Source organism: Narcine bancroftii, chromosome 7, assembly GCF_036971445.1.
Source record: "Narcine bancroftii isolate sNarBan1 chromosome 7, sNarBan1.hap1, whole genome shotgun sequence".
In the NCBI taxonomy this organism is placed as follows: Eukaryota; Metazoa; Chordata; class Chondrichthyes; order Torpediniformes; family Narcinidae; genus Narcine; species Narcine bancroftii.
In genome coordinates, this window is record NC_091475.1 from 29,988,546 (window position 1) to 30,006,469 (window position 17,924).

Consider the following 17,924-nt stretch of genomic DNA (forward strand, 5'->3'; position numbering starts at 1 on the left):
CCTACACAGGCAAGGCCCCTTCTGCTACTTCGACCCTGAAAGTCACAGGATATATCATTGAGTATTTCAAGTTTTTAACACGCAGTTGTTTTCTCACATCTTCAAATTCTTTCCTTTGTTTAATTAAGATCGGGCTAAAATCTTATAAAAATAGTACCTTTTCATGATCAACCTTGTGCAGGCCATTATTCTGCTTGGAGTAATCATATGCTGCTCCCAGGATTATCTCCCATTCTCACCAGAACTAGTCTTGGTCTCTGATCGCCAGCTCTTCTGGGTCCGAGTGTTCGGTGACCTTTCTCTCGATATTCAATTTTTCTTCAAATTTGTCTTCTCCCAACGCCTGGATCCATTTCTTAAAAAAGTTTCACCAGTCTATTCTTTCAATTCCTTCCTTTAGTCCAACAATGCGAACATTGTTTCATTGACTGAAGTTCAATTTGTCCAGCAGTGCTTGTTTATCCGACTCCCATTCTTTGGCTTTTTTTTCCCCCAAAGCTTCAAGTTTTTAATGTGTTTTCAACAAATCAGACTCTGCTTTTTTTTTATTAAATTTTTTTATTTTTCACACTATAAACCATATTGATCAAGATACATACATTTTCCTTTTCAAATATATACAGTGTCGTTTTCTCCCCCCTTCCCTCCTCCCCTCCCTCCCTTTCCCTCCTCCCCTCCCTCCCTCCCCTCCCACTTATTTAAAGTTCAGAATCTAAGATACATTACACCCGTTAAACAATGTTGTCACTAAATAAAAATAAAGAAGAAATTCCACTGAGTCAGTTCTTTTCATTATCTTCTCCTTCTGTCATTTTAGGTGGTAGATGTCCACGGTAGGTTTTCTCTATTGTGTTTCATGTATGGCTCCCATATTTGTTCAAATATTGTAATGTTATTTCTTAAATTGTATGTTATTTTTTTCTAATGGAATACATTTATTCATTTCAATATACCATTGTTGTATTCTCAAATTATCTTCTAATTTCCAGGTTGACATAATACATTTTTTTGCTACAGCTAGGGCTATCATAACAAATCTTTTTTGTGCACCATCCAAATCAAGTCCAAATTCTTTGTTTTTTTATATTACTTAGGAGGAAGATCTCTGGATTTTTTGGTATATTGCTTCTTGTGATTTTATTTAGTATCTGGTTTAGATCTTCCCAAAATTTTTTCACTTTCTCACATGTCCAGATTGCATGAACTGTTGTTCCCGTTTCCTTTTTACAGCAAAAACATCTGTCTGATACTGTTGGGTCCCATTTATTTAACTTTTGAGGTGTAATGTATAAGCTGTGTATCCAGTTATATTGTATCATACGTAACCTTGTGTTTATTGTATTTCTCATGGTTCCGGAGCATAGTTTCTCCCATGTTTCATTCTTTATCTTTATGCTTAGATCTTGTTCCCATTTTCTCCTTTTCTTGTAGTTTAATATACATGTTTGTTATAAATTTTTTGATTATCATTGAATCTGTAATCACATATTCAAAATTACTTCCTTCTGGTAACCTCAGACTGCTTCCCAATTTGTCATTCAAGTAGGATTTCAGTTGGTAGTATGCCAACCTTGTATCATCAGTTATATTATATTTATCCTTCAATTGTTCAAAGGATAATAGTTTATTTCCCAAAAAACAATTCTCTATTCTTTTGATCCCTTTTTTCTCCCATTCTCTAAAGGAAAGGTTATTTATTGTAAAAGGGATTAGCTGATTTTGCGTCAGTATTAGTTTTGGTAGTTGGTAATTTGTTTTATTCCTTTCTACATGAATCTTCTTCCAAATGTTGAGCAGATGATGCAATTCCGGAGAATTTCTACGTAGTACCAATTTTTCATCCCATTTATATAATATATGTTCAGGTATCTTCTCCCCTATTTTATCTAGTTCTAATCTAGTCCAATCTGGCTTTTCCCTTGTTTGATAAAAATCTGATAGGTATCTTAATTGTGCAGCTCTATAATAATTTTTAAAGTTTGGTAGTTGTAAGCCTCCTTGTTTATACCATTCTGTAAATTTATCTAGTGCTATCCTCGGTTTCCCCCCTTTCCATAAAAATTTCCTTATTATTTTCTTTAAATCCTTGAAAAATTTCACTGTTAATTGTATTGGTAATGTCTGAGTCTTCTTGAGTCTTTACCGACGCGAGCGTTGAAGTCGCCAAGGATGACAACCTTGTCGGCTGTAGGGGTGCGTTGAATGAGGTTGCGCAGGTCAGTGTAGAACTCAGAAACCTGGCCAGGAATCCTGGGCAAGCATGGTGTCGGCAAGTGCATCGACAATGGGCGCCTCCTGTTGGAGCTCTGCGCAGAACAGCGGCTTGTCATTACAAATACCCTTTTTCAGCAGAGGGACAGCCTGAAGACTACCCAGATGCATCCCCGATCCAAACACTGGCACCTACTGGACTACATCCTGGTGCGAGAAAGTGACAAACGAGATGTGCTCCACACCAGGGTCATGCCCAGCGCGGAATGCCACACTGACCACCGGCTGGTTTGCTGCAAGCTCAACCTTCACTTCAAGCCAAAGCCCAGGAACAGTAAAGCCCCCAGAAAGAGGTTCAATGTTGGAAACCTGCAGTCAAACGAAGTGAGAGGAAACTTCCAGGCAATCCTCAAAGCAAAGCTCGAGGATGCAATCCGCCTCACGGACTCGTCTCCTGAAACCCCCTGGGATCAGCTGAAGACAACCATACTGCAATCCACTGAAGAGGTACTGGGCTTCTCCTCCAGGAAAAACAAGGACTGGTTCAGCTCCAGGAAATCCAGGAGCTGCTGGCAAAGAAGCGAGCTGCCCACCAGGCTCACCTTACAAAGCCGACCTGGCCAGAGAAGAAACAAGCCTTCCATCGCGCATGCTGCCATCTTCAGCGCAAACTCCGGGAGATCCAAAATGAGTGGTAGACTAGCCTCGCCAAGCGAACCCAGCTCAGCGCGGACATTGGCGACTTCAGGGGTTTTTACGAGGCTCTAAAGGCTGTGTACAGCCCCTCACCCCAAGTCCAAAGCCTGCTGCGCAACCAGGACGGCAAAGTCCTCCTCAGCGACAAGATCTCCATCCTCAACCGATGGTCAGAACACTTCCAATCTCTTTTCAGTGCCAACCGCTCAGTCCAAGATTCCGCCCTGCTCCAGCTCCCTCAACAGCCCCTAAGGCTAGAGCTGGATGAGGTCCTCACCTGGGAAGAGACATATAAGGCAATCGAACAACTGAAAAGTGGCAAAGCAGCAGGTATGGATGGAATCCCACCAGAGGTCTGGAAGGCTGGTGGCAAAACTCTGCATGTCAAACTGCATGAGTTTTTCAAGCTTTGTTGGGACCAAGGAAAACTGCCTCAGGACCTTCGTGATGCCATCATCATCACGCTGTACAAAAACAAAGGCGAGAAATCAGACTGCTCAAACTACAGGGGAATCACGCTGCTCTCCATTGCAGGCAAAACCTTCGCTAGGATTCTCCTAAATAGAATAATACCTAGTGTCGCCGAGAATGTTCTCCCAGAATCACAGTGCGGCTTTCGCGCAAACAGAGAAACTACTGACATGGTCTTTGCCCTCAGACAGTTCCAAAAAAAGTGCAGAGAACAAAACAAAGGACTCTACATCACCTTTGTTGACCTCACCAAAGCCTTCGACACCGTGAGCAGGAAAGGGCTTTGGAAAATACTAGAGCGCATCGGATGCCCCCCAAAGTTCCTCAACATGGATATCCAACTGCACGAAAACCAACAAGGTCGGGTCAGATACAGCAATGAGCTCTCTGAACCCTTCTCCATTAACAATGGCGTGAAGCAAGGCTGTGTTCTCGCACCAACCCTCTTTTCAATCTTCTTCAGCATGATGCTGAACCAAGCCATGAAAGACCTCAACAATGAAGACGCTGTTTACATCCGGTACCGCACGGATGGCAGTCTCTTCAATCTGAGGCGCCTGCAAGCTCACACCAAGACACAAGAGAAACTTGTCCGTGAACTACTCTTTGCAGACGATGCCACTTTAGTTGCCCATTCAGAGCCAGCTCTTCAGCGCTTGATGTCCTGTTTTGCGGAAACTGCCAAAATGTTTGGCCTGGAAGTCAGCCTGAAGAAAACTGAGGTCCTCCATCAGCCAGCTCCCCACCATGACTACCAGCCCCCCCACATCTCCATCGGTCACACAAAACTCAAAACGGTCAACCAGTTTACCTATCTCGGCTGCACCATTTCATCAGATGCAAGGATCGACAAAGAGATAGACAACAGACTCGCCAAGGCAAATAGCGCCTTTGGAAGATTACACAAAAGAGTCTGGAAAAACAACCAACTGAAAAACCTCACAAAGATAAGCGTATACAGAGCCGTTGTCATATCCACACTCCTGTTCGGCTCCGAATCATGGGTCCTCTACCGGCATCACCTATGGCTCCTAGAACGCTTCCACCAGCGTTGTCTCCGCTCCATCCTCAACATTCATTGGAGCGACTTCATCCCTAACATCGAAGTACTCGAGATGGCAGAGGCCGACAGCAGCGAGTCCACGCTGCTGAAGATCCAGCTGCACTGGGTGGGTCACGTCTCCAGAATGGAGGACCATCGCCTTCCCAAGATCGTATTATATGGCGAGCTCTCCACTGGCCACTGTGACAGAGGTGCACCAAAGAAGAGGTACAAGGACTGCCTAAAGAAATCTCTTGGTGCCTGTCACATTGACCACCGCCAGTGGGCTGATATCGCCTCAAACCGTGCATCTTGGCGCCTCACAATTTGGCGGGCAGCAACCTCCTTTGAAGAAGACTGCAGAGCCCACCTCACTGACAAAAGACAAAGGAGGAAAACCCAACACCCAACCCCAACCAACCAATTTTCCCTTGCAACCGCTGCAACCATGTCTGCCTGTCCCGCATCGGACTTGTCAGCCACAAACGAGCCTGCAGCTGACGTGGTCATTTACCCCCTCCATAAATATTCGTCCGCGAAGCCAAGCCAAAGAAGAAGAATGTCAGAAATAAATATTGTATCCTTGCGAAAATGTTCATTTTAATACAGTTTATCCTTCCTATCAGTGTTAGTGGTAAATCTTTCGAATGCTCTAAGTCGTCTTGTAATTTTTTTCATTAGTGGATAATAATTGAGTTTATATAGATGGCTGAGGTTTTTATTTATTTGTATACCTAGATATCGCATTGCTTGCGTTTGCCATCTGAATGGTGATTCTTTCTCAAATTTTGAGAAATCCGCATTATTCATTGGCATTGCTTTGCTTTTATTTGAGTTAATCTTGTACCCCGACACCTCTCCATATTCCTTCAATTTCCTATGTAATTCTTTTATTGATATTTCTGGTTCTATTAAGTATATTATAACGTCATCTGCAAATAGACTGATTTTATATTCCTTGTCTTTTATTTTTATCCCTTTTATTTTATTTTCTGTTCTTATCAGTTCTGGCAGTGGTTCTATGGCTAATGCGAACAATAAAGGAGATAGTGGGCATCCCTGCCTTGTTGATCTGCTTAAGTTAAATTGTTTTGATATATATCCGTTTATTGTCACGTTCGCCAATGGCCCCTTATATAATGCTTTAATCCAATTAATATATTTCTCTGGTAAGCTGAATTTTTGTAGTACTTTGAATAAATAATTCCATTCTACTCTGTCAAAGGCCTTCTCTGCGTCTAAAGCAACCGCTACCGTTGGAGTTTTATTTCCTTCTACTGCATGAATTAAGTTAATAAATTTACAGATATTGTCTGTTGTTCGTCTTTTTTTTAAATAAATCCAGTTTGGTCTAGATTTACTATTTTTGGTACATAGTCGGCTAATCTGTTTGCTAATAGTTTAGCTATTATCTTGTAATCTGTGTTAAGTAAAGATATTGGTCTATATGACGCTGTCTTTGGTATTACTGTAATTATTGCTGTTTTACATGACTCTGGTAAGCTTTGTGTTTTATCAATCTGGTTGATTACTTCCAGAAGGGGAGGAATTAATAAATCTTTAAATGTTTTATAGAATTCTATTGGGAATCCATCCTCTCCTGGTGTTTTATTGTTTGGTAGTTTTTTTTATTATCTCCTGTATGTCTTCTATTTCAAATGGTTTTGTTAATTTATTTTGTTCCTCTGTTTGTAATTTCAGTAGTTCAATTTTAGTTAAAAATTCATCTATTTTATCTTCTTTCCCTTCGTTTTCAGTTTGATATAGTTGTTCGTAGAATTCTCTAAAGTTTTCATTAATCTCCGTTGGATTATATGTGATTTGCTTGTCTTTTTTCCTTAATGCCAATACCATTCTCTTAGTTTGTTCTGTCTTAAGCTGCCACGCTAGAATTTTGTGTTTTTTTCTCCTAGTTCATAATATTTCTGTTTTGTCTTCATTATGTTCTTTTCCATCTTATATGTTTGTAGTGTTTCATATTTTATTTTTTTATCTGCCAATTCTCTTCTTTTAGTTGTGTCATCCTTCATTGCTAATTCTTTTTCTATATTTGCTATTTCCCTTTCCAACTGTTCTGTTTCCTGGCTGTAGTCCTTCTTCATCTTGGTTACATAACTTATTATTTGCCCTCTGATGAACGCTTTCATTGCGTCCCATAGTATAAACTTATCTTTCACTGATTCCGTATTTATTTCAAAGTACATTTTAATTTGTCGTTCAATTAAATCTCTAAAATCCTGCCTTTTAAGTAGCATGGAGTTTAATCTCCATCTATACATTCTTGGTGGGATGTCCTCTAACTCTATTGTCAATAACAGGGGTGAGTGGTCTGATAATATTCTAGCTTTATATTCCGTTTTCCTAACTCTCTCTTGCATGTGAGCTGATAACAGGAATAGGTCTATTCTTGAGTATGTTTTATGTCTGCCCGAATAATATGAATATTCCTTTTCCTTTGGGTGTTGTTTCCTCCATATATCCAAAAGTTGCATTTCTTGCATCGATTTAATTATAAATTTGGTTACTTTGTTTTTTCTATTAATTTTTTTTCCAGTTTTATCCATGTTTGAATTCAAATTAAGATTGAAATCCCCTCCTATTAGTATGTTCCCTTGCGTATCTGCTATCTTCAAAAAGATATCTTGCATAAATTTTTGATCTTCTTCATTAGGTGAATATACATTGAGTAAATTCCAAAACTCCGAATATATCTGACATTTTATCATTACATATCTCCCTGCTGGATCTATTATTTCCTCTTCTATTTTGATTGGTACATTTTTACTGATTAATATAGCTACTCCTCTAGCTTTTGAATTATATGATGCTGCTGTTACATGTCCTATCCAATCTCTCTTTAGTTTCTTGTGTTCCACTTCGGTTAAGTGTGTCTCTTGTATGAATGCTATATCATTTTTTTCTTTTTTGAATAAATTTAACAGTTTCTTCCTTTTGATTTGGTTATGTATTCCATTAATATTTACAGTCATATAATTCAACATAGCCATCTTATACTTTGTTTATCTTTCCTTTCCGTTTCCTCATCATCAACTTTCCTTTTTATCCATTTCTGTTTTCTTTTTTTAAGCACATTATAAGACAACATTTCTAAAACATAAAATATTTCCATTACTCTCCTATCTAAAAATCCTTTAACCCCATTATCCGCTCCCCTTCCTGAGTTGCCCTTTGTCCCTTCTTGGGCAATCACATCTCCCCTCTCCATTTGGATTTGCGAAATCACTCGCAAACGTCAACTGATTTCGCAATGACCGTAATTCTTCCCCACCCAGCCCCCCCCAGAAAAGATTTTAATCTTCATATATAACAAAGGTCACGCTCTTAATTCCCTCCTTACTTCCTCTCTTCCCTTACTTTCCCTTATTAATTCTTATCTATACTCTATATATTTTCTTTTAAATATACATACACACATGTATACACACACACACACACACACACACACACACACACACACACACACACACACACACACACACACACACACACACACACACACACACATATATATATACCCATATACACACATACATATAGTTTGTGGTCATTTTTGCTCTCGTTACATGTCTTCATCTCTCTGTCTGTTTTGTAGTTGTTCTGAAAATTTTCGTGCTTCCTCCGGATCCGAGAATAGTCTGTTTTGCTGCCCTGGAATAACTATTTTAAGTACCGCTGGGTACTTTAGCATAAATTTATATCCTTTTTTCCATAGGATCGCTTTTACTGTATTAAACTCCTTCCTCTTCTTCAGGAGTTCAAAACTTATATCTGGATAGAAAAAATTTTTTTGAACTTTGTATTCCAGTGGCTTTTTGTCTTCTCTTATTTTCTTCATTGTTTTCTCCAATATATTTTCTTTTGTTGTATATCTTAGGAATTTTACTAAATGGATCTTGGTTTTTGTTGTGGTTGTGGTTTAGGGGCTAATGTTCTATGTGCCCTTTCTATTTCCATTTCTTCCTGTAATTCTGGTCTTCCTAGGACCCTGGGGATCCAATCTTTTATAAATTCTCTCATATTCTTGCCTTCTTCATCTTCCTTAAGGCCCACTATCTTTGTATTATTTCTTCTATTATAATTTTCCATTATATCTATCTTCTGAGCTAACAGCTCTTGTGTCTCTTTAACTTTTTTTATTAGATTCTTCTAATTTCTTTTTTAAGTCATCTACTTCCATTTCTATGGCTGTTTCTCGTTCTTCCACCTTGTCCACTCTTTTTCCTATATCTGACATGACCATCTCTAATCTATTCATTTTTTCTTCTGTACTTTTTATTCTCTTTATTTCACTAAATTATTGAGATTGCCATTCTTTTATTGATTCCATATATTCTTTAAATGTACTTGCCCTTCCCTTCTTCTTCCATTTCTCTGTGTTCTTCCTCTTCTTCCTCTGGGTTGGTCATCTGTTGTTTCTTTGATTTCCTTTTACTCTCTTCTTTCTTGTTCTCGTTGTTTACTATGTTCTCCTCTTGCTGCTGTGTTGTGGCTGTCAATTTCAGCTGTGGAGATCAACTCTCAGCTGGTCCCCCCTCCCGTCAGTTTTTTTTTTGTCTTGCACATCGCGCATGCGCGGTTGCGCACTTTTGCTTGGCTCCGAGAGCCATTTTTGTAGTCCCGAGCTCGGGACTTCGACTGACCTGAGGGAGCAGGCTTCTCTCTCCATAGCGGGCCTCCTCGGACAGGTAAAGCCTTCACCTTCTTCTTCCGATGTCTTTTCTTCTTCTCTTCTTCCCATCGCTTTCGACTTTTCTTTCTTCACTGCCATTTTCTTCCCACCTTTACTTTCACTTTATTTTAATTTTTGTGTTTGTGCCTTTGTGTTTTCTCTGTTTTTTTTAAAAACTTTTCTGGAGAGGCCTGGAGTTCCCCGACTGGCCACTACTCTATCACGTGACTCCTCAATTCAGACTCTGCTTGACCTAGTCTCTCCAGCAGGCCTTCAGCAATCTCTTTTATTTTGATCATTTTCTCCATCATATCTCTCATCACCGTTTCACACTTATGAATTGGTTACTCAAATTCTCCATTTTTTCCAGGATGATGCTCAGCTCTTGACCTGAGTCCTAAATTTTACCTGGTTCTGCCAGACCTGTTGCCATTTTTGCACCACTCCCTTTCGGGCTTTCACCTGATGTTCCCAGTTGAATAGGAATTTCTTCAATCTTTGTTCTCGACTGTCTTGGTTTCTTCATGCTGTTTTTACCCATTTTTGATTAAATAAGTCTTGATTTTTAAGTTTTGACTGTCAAATTTCATATTCTTCATGGAGAGCTCAACCAAAACACATCTGTCTAGGTCCGCATGGCCATGCCCTGCCCCCCCCATCTATCATTTTCATTCTCCGTCTGCCTCTGCTTCTTTTTCCTTCCAACATTCCTGTTGTAACTAAATGTTTTAATGTATCTCTTCAAGTTGATGTGTCCAAAGAATTTTGATTGCTGTTTTCTTACTCTTTTAAGTAATTTACATTTTGTTTTCGTTCTTTGTAGAACTTCTTTTGTTATTTTTTTCCTCCTATCCTCCTCTTCTTCCCGTTGCTTTCGACTTTTCTTTCTTCACTGCCATTTTCTTCCCACCTTTACTTTCACTTTACTTTAATTTTCGTGTTTGTGCCTTTGTGTTTTCTCTGTTTTTCTTAAACTTTTCCGGAGAGGGCTGGAGTTCCCCGACTGGCCACTACTCCATCACGTGACTCCTCAATTCACACCAGTGTGCCTCAGGGCTGAGCCCTCTTCTACTCACCTATGACTGCATTCCTGTACATGGTTCTAACTCCATAATCAAGTTTGCAGATGACACCATGGTGGTTGGCCTGTTCATAGGGGATGATGACACCGCGTGATATACTGACATTAACCTAGCCCTTAACATCCAGAAGACCAAGGATATCATTGTGGACTTCAGGCATTCTAAGAGCCATACTCATGCCCCTATCTACATCAATGGAGCTGTAGTGGAAGATGTATCAAATTCCTTGCTGTCCACAATTCTGATGATCTCACCTGGCCCCTGAATTCCTCCATCCTGATCAAAAAGACGCAACAGCACCTTTATTTCCTGTGGAGCATCAAGAAAGCTCACCTCTGTCCCAGGATATTGATGGATTTTTACCGCTCACCTACGGCATCTCAGTGTGGTATGGCAACTGTCCCATATTGGACTGTAAAGCACTCCAGCGGGTGGTGAAAACCGCCTAGCAGATTATCAGCCCCCAATTGTCCACCATTGAGCACATCTATCAGAAACATCTAGGCAGGACGAAAAGTATTATAAAGGATGCAACTCACACTTTTTACTCTCCTTCCATCCAGTAGGTGCTACAGGAGCCTCCACTCCCAAACCAGCAGGCTCAGGAAGAATTTATTTCCTGGGATTGTGACCCTGCTGAACCTTGCATCACATCACTGAGCAGTATTGCATCTGATTTGTACTGTCAGTACTTTTATACTTGTTTATTTGCTGGAGCACTTGCTTTTATTCACAGTTACTTGTAAACAGCACTATTTTTACTTCTGGTTAGATGCTAATTGCATTTCCTTGGCTTTGTATCTGTACTAGGCACAATGAGAATAGAGTTGATTCTAAATCTAAATTCTTTTGAGAAACTACATCTCTGCTGCATTGATTCTTTTTTCCATTGCGTTTGTGATGGTCCATGACTCGCAGTCATAAATCAATATAGGAAGAATGTAGCAGCTGAGAGTTCTAAGGCACCTGTCTGGTTTTTGCTCATACCATGACACAGGGCTCACGCTGGGAACATTGGTTATATCTATAGATCAGCCATTCTCAACCTTTTATGGGCTATAGCCCCCTCCTGACACTGCTCCAAGTTTATGGGCCCCCTTCCTGTGAAACAGTCAAGTTTATTTGGTTTCTCCCATAATTTTCTCCTACTGCCTACATAAAAAACAAAATATATTTTGATTGCAGTCTGTGCTCCCCTTAAATGGGCTGTGACCCCCAAACAGGCCATATGGCTCCCGTTGAGAATGCCTTCCTCTAACAGTTATGTATTGCACTACAATCAGAGCATTTTCAGACTTTCCTGTTCAACAACTCTTATTCAAATAGTGTGTGACTTGGAAGGGAAACTGCAGATGGTGGTGTTCTCATGTGCCTGAAGTCTTTAGTAGTGTTGGAAAATCTGGAACCTTCTGCCAGAAAAGCTGAGGTGAGAAACTTCATTGTGCTTTATAACTGGTACACACTCCAGCCATGGTGCATTGATTTTGGAGATAATAAATATCTACCAATCAAATAGAAATACGATTAGAGATTGGTGGAAACACTCAGCAGGTCAGTTAATTTTTTTTAAAGTTAAAAAAAAAGTCATTTTTATAGAAAGAAAAACAGAGTGAACAGTTTCCTTATGGATCGAACAGACTATTCTGTAAAGCATCTGCGTTTGTTTTTTTCACAATAGAGGGCCACATTATGACCACCAAATGTAATAAACCAAAATAGAAAAAAAGTCTGTGAATTATTATGTCAACTGCAAGCCCGTGAATGGACGGGATTGATAAAGGTGCTACACTTCCTGCAGATGCATGCAGGGGTGTGGGAGAAACAGGGTGAATGTTGGTGGAGATGGCAGGGCAAATGAGGGAGTCATGGAGGGAAAGGTTTCATTGAAAGTATTGGTTCCATTTAAAATTTTGAAAGAGGATGGAAGATTGTGGAGGACTCACATTGAAGGTGGTAGAATGTACAAAACAAGTTCATTGAATGTAGAGTCTGGTCAAATGTGAGGACAATGGAACAAATCATGCTCTGGGTCGGAGTAGTGGGATTAATTCAGCGTAGCCATTTTATACTTTGTTTATCTTCCCTTTCCGTTTCTCCATCATTACCTTTCCTTCTTATCCATTTCTGCTTTCTTGTTTTGAACACTTTATAAGACAACATTTCTAAAACATCAAACATTTTCCATATTCTCCTATTTAAAACTTCTTTAACCCCAATCTCCCCTCCCCCTCCTGAGTTGTCCTTTATCCCTTGTCAGACAACCACATCTCCCCTCTCCATTTGGATTTGCGAATTCACTCGCAAATGTCAGCTGATTTTGCAGTGACCGTAACTCCTCCCCACCCAGCCCCCCCAGAAAAGATTTCAATTTTCATATGTAACAAAGGTCACTCTTTTAATTCCCTCCTTATTCCCTCTATTCCATTTCCCTCCCTTATTAATTCTTGTCTATACTCTATATATTTTCCTCTAAATACGGATACATTCATGTATGCACATATACCCCTTTACACACATACATATAGATCGTGGTCATTTTTACTCTTATTACATGTCTTCATCTCTCTGCTTGTTTTGTAGTTGTTCTGCAAATTTCCTTGCTTCCTCTGGATCCGAGAATAGTCTGTTTTGTTGCCCTGGAATAATTATTTTAAGTACCGCTGGGTACCTTAACATAAATTTATATCCTTTTTTCGACGGGAGGGGGGAGGTAGGGAGGGTGGGATGGGAGGAGGGTGGGGGGGGGGAGAAAATGGCACTGTATATGTGTGAAAAGGAAAAAGTGTGTATCATGGTTAATGTGATTTATGGTGTGAAAAATAAAAAATTAAAAAAAAAATTTATATCCTTTTTTCCATAAGATCGTTTTCGCTGTATTGAACTCCTTCCTCTTCTTCAGGAGTTCAAAACTTATGTCTGGATAGAAAAAAAATTTTTGACCTTTCTATTCCAGTGGCTTTTTGTCCTCTCTTACTTTCTTCATTGCTTTCTCCAATATATTTTCTCTTGTTGTATATCTTAAGAATTTTACTAAAATGGATCTTGGTTTTTGCTGCGGTTGTGGTTTCGGGGCTAAAGTTCTATGTGCCCTCTCTATTTCCATTTCTTCCTGTAATTCTGGTCTTCCCAGGACCCTGGGGATCCAATCTTTTATAAATTCTCTCATATTCTTGCCTTCTTCATCTTCCTTAAGGCCCACTATCTTTATATTATTTCTTCTATTATAGTTTTCTATCATATCTATCTTCTGAGCTAACAGCTCCTGTGCTTCTTTAGCTTTTTTATTAGATTCTTCTAATTTCTATTTTAAGTCTTTTACTTCCATATCTACAAATGTTTCTCGTTTTTCCATATTTTCCACTTTTTTTGCCAATTCTGATATGGCCACTTCCATTTTATTCATTCTTTCTTCTGCATTCTTAATTCTTCTTTTTATCTCATCAAATTCTTGTAATTGCCATTCTTTCACTGATTCCATATATTCTTTAAAAAAAGATACTTCCATTGTCTTGCCTTTCTCTTCTTCTTCCACTTCTTTCTGTTCTTCTTCTTCTTCCTCCTCTGGATTGACCATCTGTTGTTTCCTTGTTTTCTTTTTACCCTCTTCTTTCTTGTTGTCGTTATTGTCTGTGTTCTGCACCTGCTGCTGTGCTGCAGGTGTCTCTCTCAGCTGTGGAGATCGACTCCGCAGCTGTTCCCCCCTCCCGTCAGTGTGTTTTTTTTCATGCGCGGTTGCGCACTTTTACTCGGCTCTGCGAGCCATTTTTGTAGTCCCGAGCCCGGGACCTCCACTGACCTGTGGGAGCGGGCTTCTCTCTCCGCGGCGGGCCTCTTTGGATAGGTAAGGCCTTCACCTTCTTCTTCCGACGTCTTTCCTTCTTCTTTTCTTCCCGTTGTTTTTGGTTTTTCTTTCTTCGCTGCCATTGTCTTCACACTTTTACTTTCACTTTGTTTTGGTTTTTAAGTTTGTGCCTTTGTTTTTTCTCTATCTTTTTTTAACTTTTCTGGAGAGGGCTGGAGTTCCCCGACCGGCCACTACTCCATCACGTAACTCCCCCCCAGAGTAGTGGGATTAATGAAGAAGTTCTGCAGCCTTGACAACTTTAGTTGAAGGGAAACCACAAGTATGGATGTCTGAACAACGTTTAATGCAAGTTTATTTTGATATGCAAAAGTACAACGTACAGATCTACTGAAATTCTTACTTGCTACAGTCAAACAAGACACACCAACTTTAATAGTAAAAATTTAAATTACCATTAATGTAGGACAAAGAAAGAGATAATAAATATCAAAGGATGGATAAATATTCACAGTTGCAGTTAGTTCAAGGAAAGAAAATGATGATTTAGTATCGCAAACAGAACTTCGGTGATACTGGGGTAGTTTATGGCTAAGATTAGAGTATTATGGGGATGTTCAATAGCCTGATAACTGTTGGATAAAAGCTGGAGATGCTGGGCTGCAGGCTTCTGTGCCATCACCTGAAGGGAGCAGCAAGAATATATTGTGACCAGGGTGGCAGGAGTTTTTTTTATGATGTTGGCAGCCCTCTTGAGGCAGTCTCTCAAGATTGGTGCCCGTGATGAACTTGCCACTTTTTGCAGCCTTCAGTGTTTCTGGGCACTTGAGTTTCCAAAATCAGACAAATGGAACAGAGCTTTCCCAGAAAGCAGGATAGGAAAAGATGTTGTGGGAGTTCATAATCATGTAATGGTTACTGATCATTAACACCTGGACAGCAAAGATGCATAAATTAGGATGCTCTTTATCTTTTTTATTTTTTTATTTTTCACACTATGAACCATATTGACCAAAATACACCTAAACATTTCCCTCTTGAATATACACAGTGTCATTTCCCCCCTTTTCCCCCTCCCTTCCCTCCTTCCTTCCCACCCCCCTCCCCACCCACTAAACATTCAACATATGCGATACAATAAACCCATTAAACAATGTCATCACACAATGAAAATAAACAAGAAAATAGTGTCATCTCCTTTTACACACTGGGTCAGTTCATTTCATCTTCTTCTCATTCTGTCATTTTAGGTGATGGAGGTTCGCGGTAGGACTTTTGTGTTCCACGTACGATTCCCAAATTTGTTTGAATACTGTGATGTTATTTCTTAAATTATATGTTATTTTTTCCAATGGAATACATTTATTCATTTCTATGTACCATTACTGTATCCTCAGGCTATCTTCCGATTTCCAGGTTGACATAATACATTTTTTTGCTACAGCTAAGGCTATCATCATAAATCTTTTTTTGTGCTCCATCCAAATCGAGTCCAAATTCTTTACTTCTTATATTACTTAGAAGAATGATCTCTGGATTTTTTGGTATGTTGCTTTTTGTGATTTTATTTAATACCTGATTTAGATCTTCCCAAAACTTTTCCACTTTCTCACATGCCCAAATTGCATGTACTGTTGTTCCCGTTTCCTTCTTGCAGTGAAAACATCTGTCTGATACTGTTGGGTCCCATTTACTTAACTTTTGGGGCTTGGTGTAGGATGCTTTTATCAAAACAGCTTTGCATTTTACACTATCATCCCCTCAAAATTGATCAGTAAACTCCAAGCCTGGGAATTAACATCCCACTGTGTAATTGAATCCTGGATTTCATCACCTCCAGACCACAATCAGTGAGGATTGGTAAGAACATCCACAATCTCCATCAGTTTCTGAGCACCTCAGGGCTGCGTTCTTAGCTCCCTGCTCCACTCACTTTACACCTATGACTGTGCAGCTCGGTACAACAGCAACACCATCTACAAGTTTGTTGCTGATGGCATGGTAGTGGGTGTAATAAAAATGGACATTGAGTCAGCATACAGGAGGGAGATTGAAAATTTGGCAACAATCTTGCACTCCATGTCAAACAAAACCAAGGAGCTGGTTGTTGAGCTCAGGAAGGGAAAATCAGAGGTGTATGATCTAGTAATTATTGGAGGATCAGAGGTGAAGAGGGTGAGCAAATTTAAGTTTTTGGGAATCACTTTCTCGGAGGATCTTTCCTGAAGCAAACACATCAGTGCCTCTACTTCCTAAGGAGTTTGCGGAGGTTTGGCATGACATCGGAGACCCAGGAAAATTTCTACAGATGTGTGGTGGCAAGTGTGCTGACTGACTGCATCATGGTTTGGTATGGGGACACCGCCTCCGAGTGAAAAGCCCTGCATAAGGTAGTGGACACAGCCCAGGACATTACAAGTAAAACCCTCCCCACCATTGAGAACATCTACATGTAACGCTGCTGTCAGAGAGCAGCCCTTCCTTTAACCAATTTTTTGAAGGGAGAGAAATTTATGTGGACAAAATCTTGTCAGAGAGCTATAACGAATTTAAAGGAGATGCTATGCCATTACCCTGTTTTAAAATCTCCTGATTTTGACAGACCATTTTCTTTAGCAGTGGATGCCAGTGAAGGGGCAGCGGGTGCAATTTTGTTACAAAAACCTGATGATAAAATTGACCATCCAGTTGCCTACTTTTCAATAAAATTTGATGTTCATCAAAGGAACTATTTCACTATCAATATGGAACTGTTGTCTCTAATTCTTGCTCTGCAGAATTTTGATGTGTATCTGGATACCATCCATGATATTTACTGACCACAAATCCTCTAGTGTTTTTGAATAAAATGAAGAATAAAAAATAGAAGATTAGTAAACTGGAGTTTGATCTTACAAGAATACAATCTGCAAATTAATCATATCAAAGGTACACATAATGTGATAGCAGATTGCTTGTCTAGTTGTTAAAATGATCATGTAAAGATAAACTCATGATTGGAATACATTGTTGTGACATGTTATGTATTGTTATCACAAGTGATAATAAAGTTATAAAATTAGTTTAGTTATAAAAGAATTTTAACATGAGTTAAAATTCCTTCATGAGGGAGAGTGTTATGGAATGGGTTAATAGAATTATGGAATAAAATACATCTTACAAAGGTATAGATTGTGAGGGGATTTAGATATTATTTTACATTCTACAACAGACATTAACATTTCACAAAAGGCATCTCATTTAAAATGCCAAGAGCTATGCCTAAATGTGGGCTTCAAGTCAATAGCCTAGCCACTTCACAGAAACAATGTGAAGTACCTGTGAAGACTTCAAAAGTAGGTGTTAATTGGACTGTTGTAGAATTTAAATTGTCTATTGTCTTTAAAAGAACATGTTTGAACAGATATCCAGGCTCAGAATCTTTTGATAAACTGGTGCCAGTAATCGAAATTTCTGAGTGATCATATGGTTTTGGAGAGATTAAAAAAACATGCCATTCTGTGGGGTGGGGAGGGAAGAGTGTCAATTGACTGAAGCAGTTGGTGATGAAAACTGCAAGTTTTGCAGACCCCATTTCAAAACGGGTTTTGAGTTTCGAGTTTAGCCTATTCTAAACCCTTCTAGTCAATTACAAGAGGCTTTGTCTGGTTATTGTGTTTCTTTGTGGTAACCTGGGAAAAGAGGTTATCTTTTGGAAAAACCCACGAGGGGACAAGTTTCTTTGGCAAGACAATGAAGTGGCTGATTGAAGGAGATCAGTTTGTGTGTGTCCAACGAACAACGAATACCTCTCTCTGAAACAAATAAAGACCTTCCTGAGCAGTAACAATTTATGTTAAAGCACCAGAGCCTGGTGAAGATAATAAATGTTCAATTCTGTTCACATTATGGAAAATTGCCTGATACCAGTGAACTTGAAGAAGTGTAAAG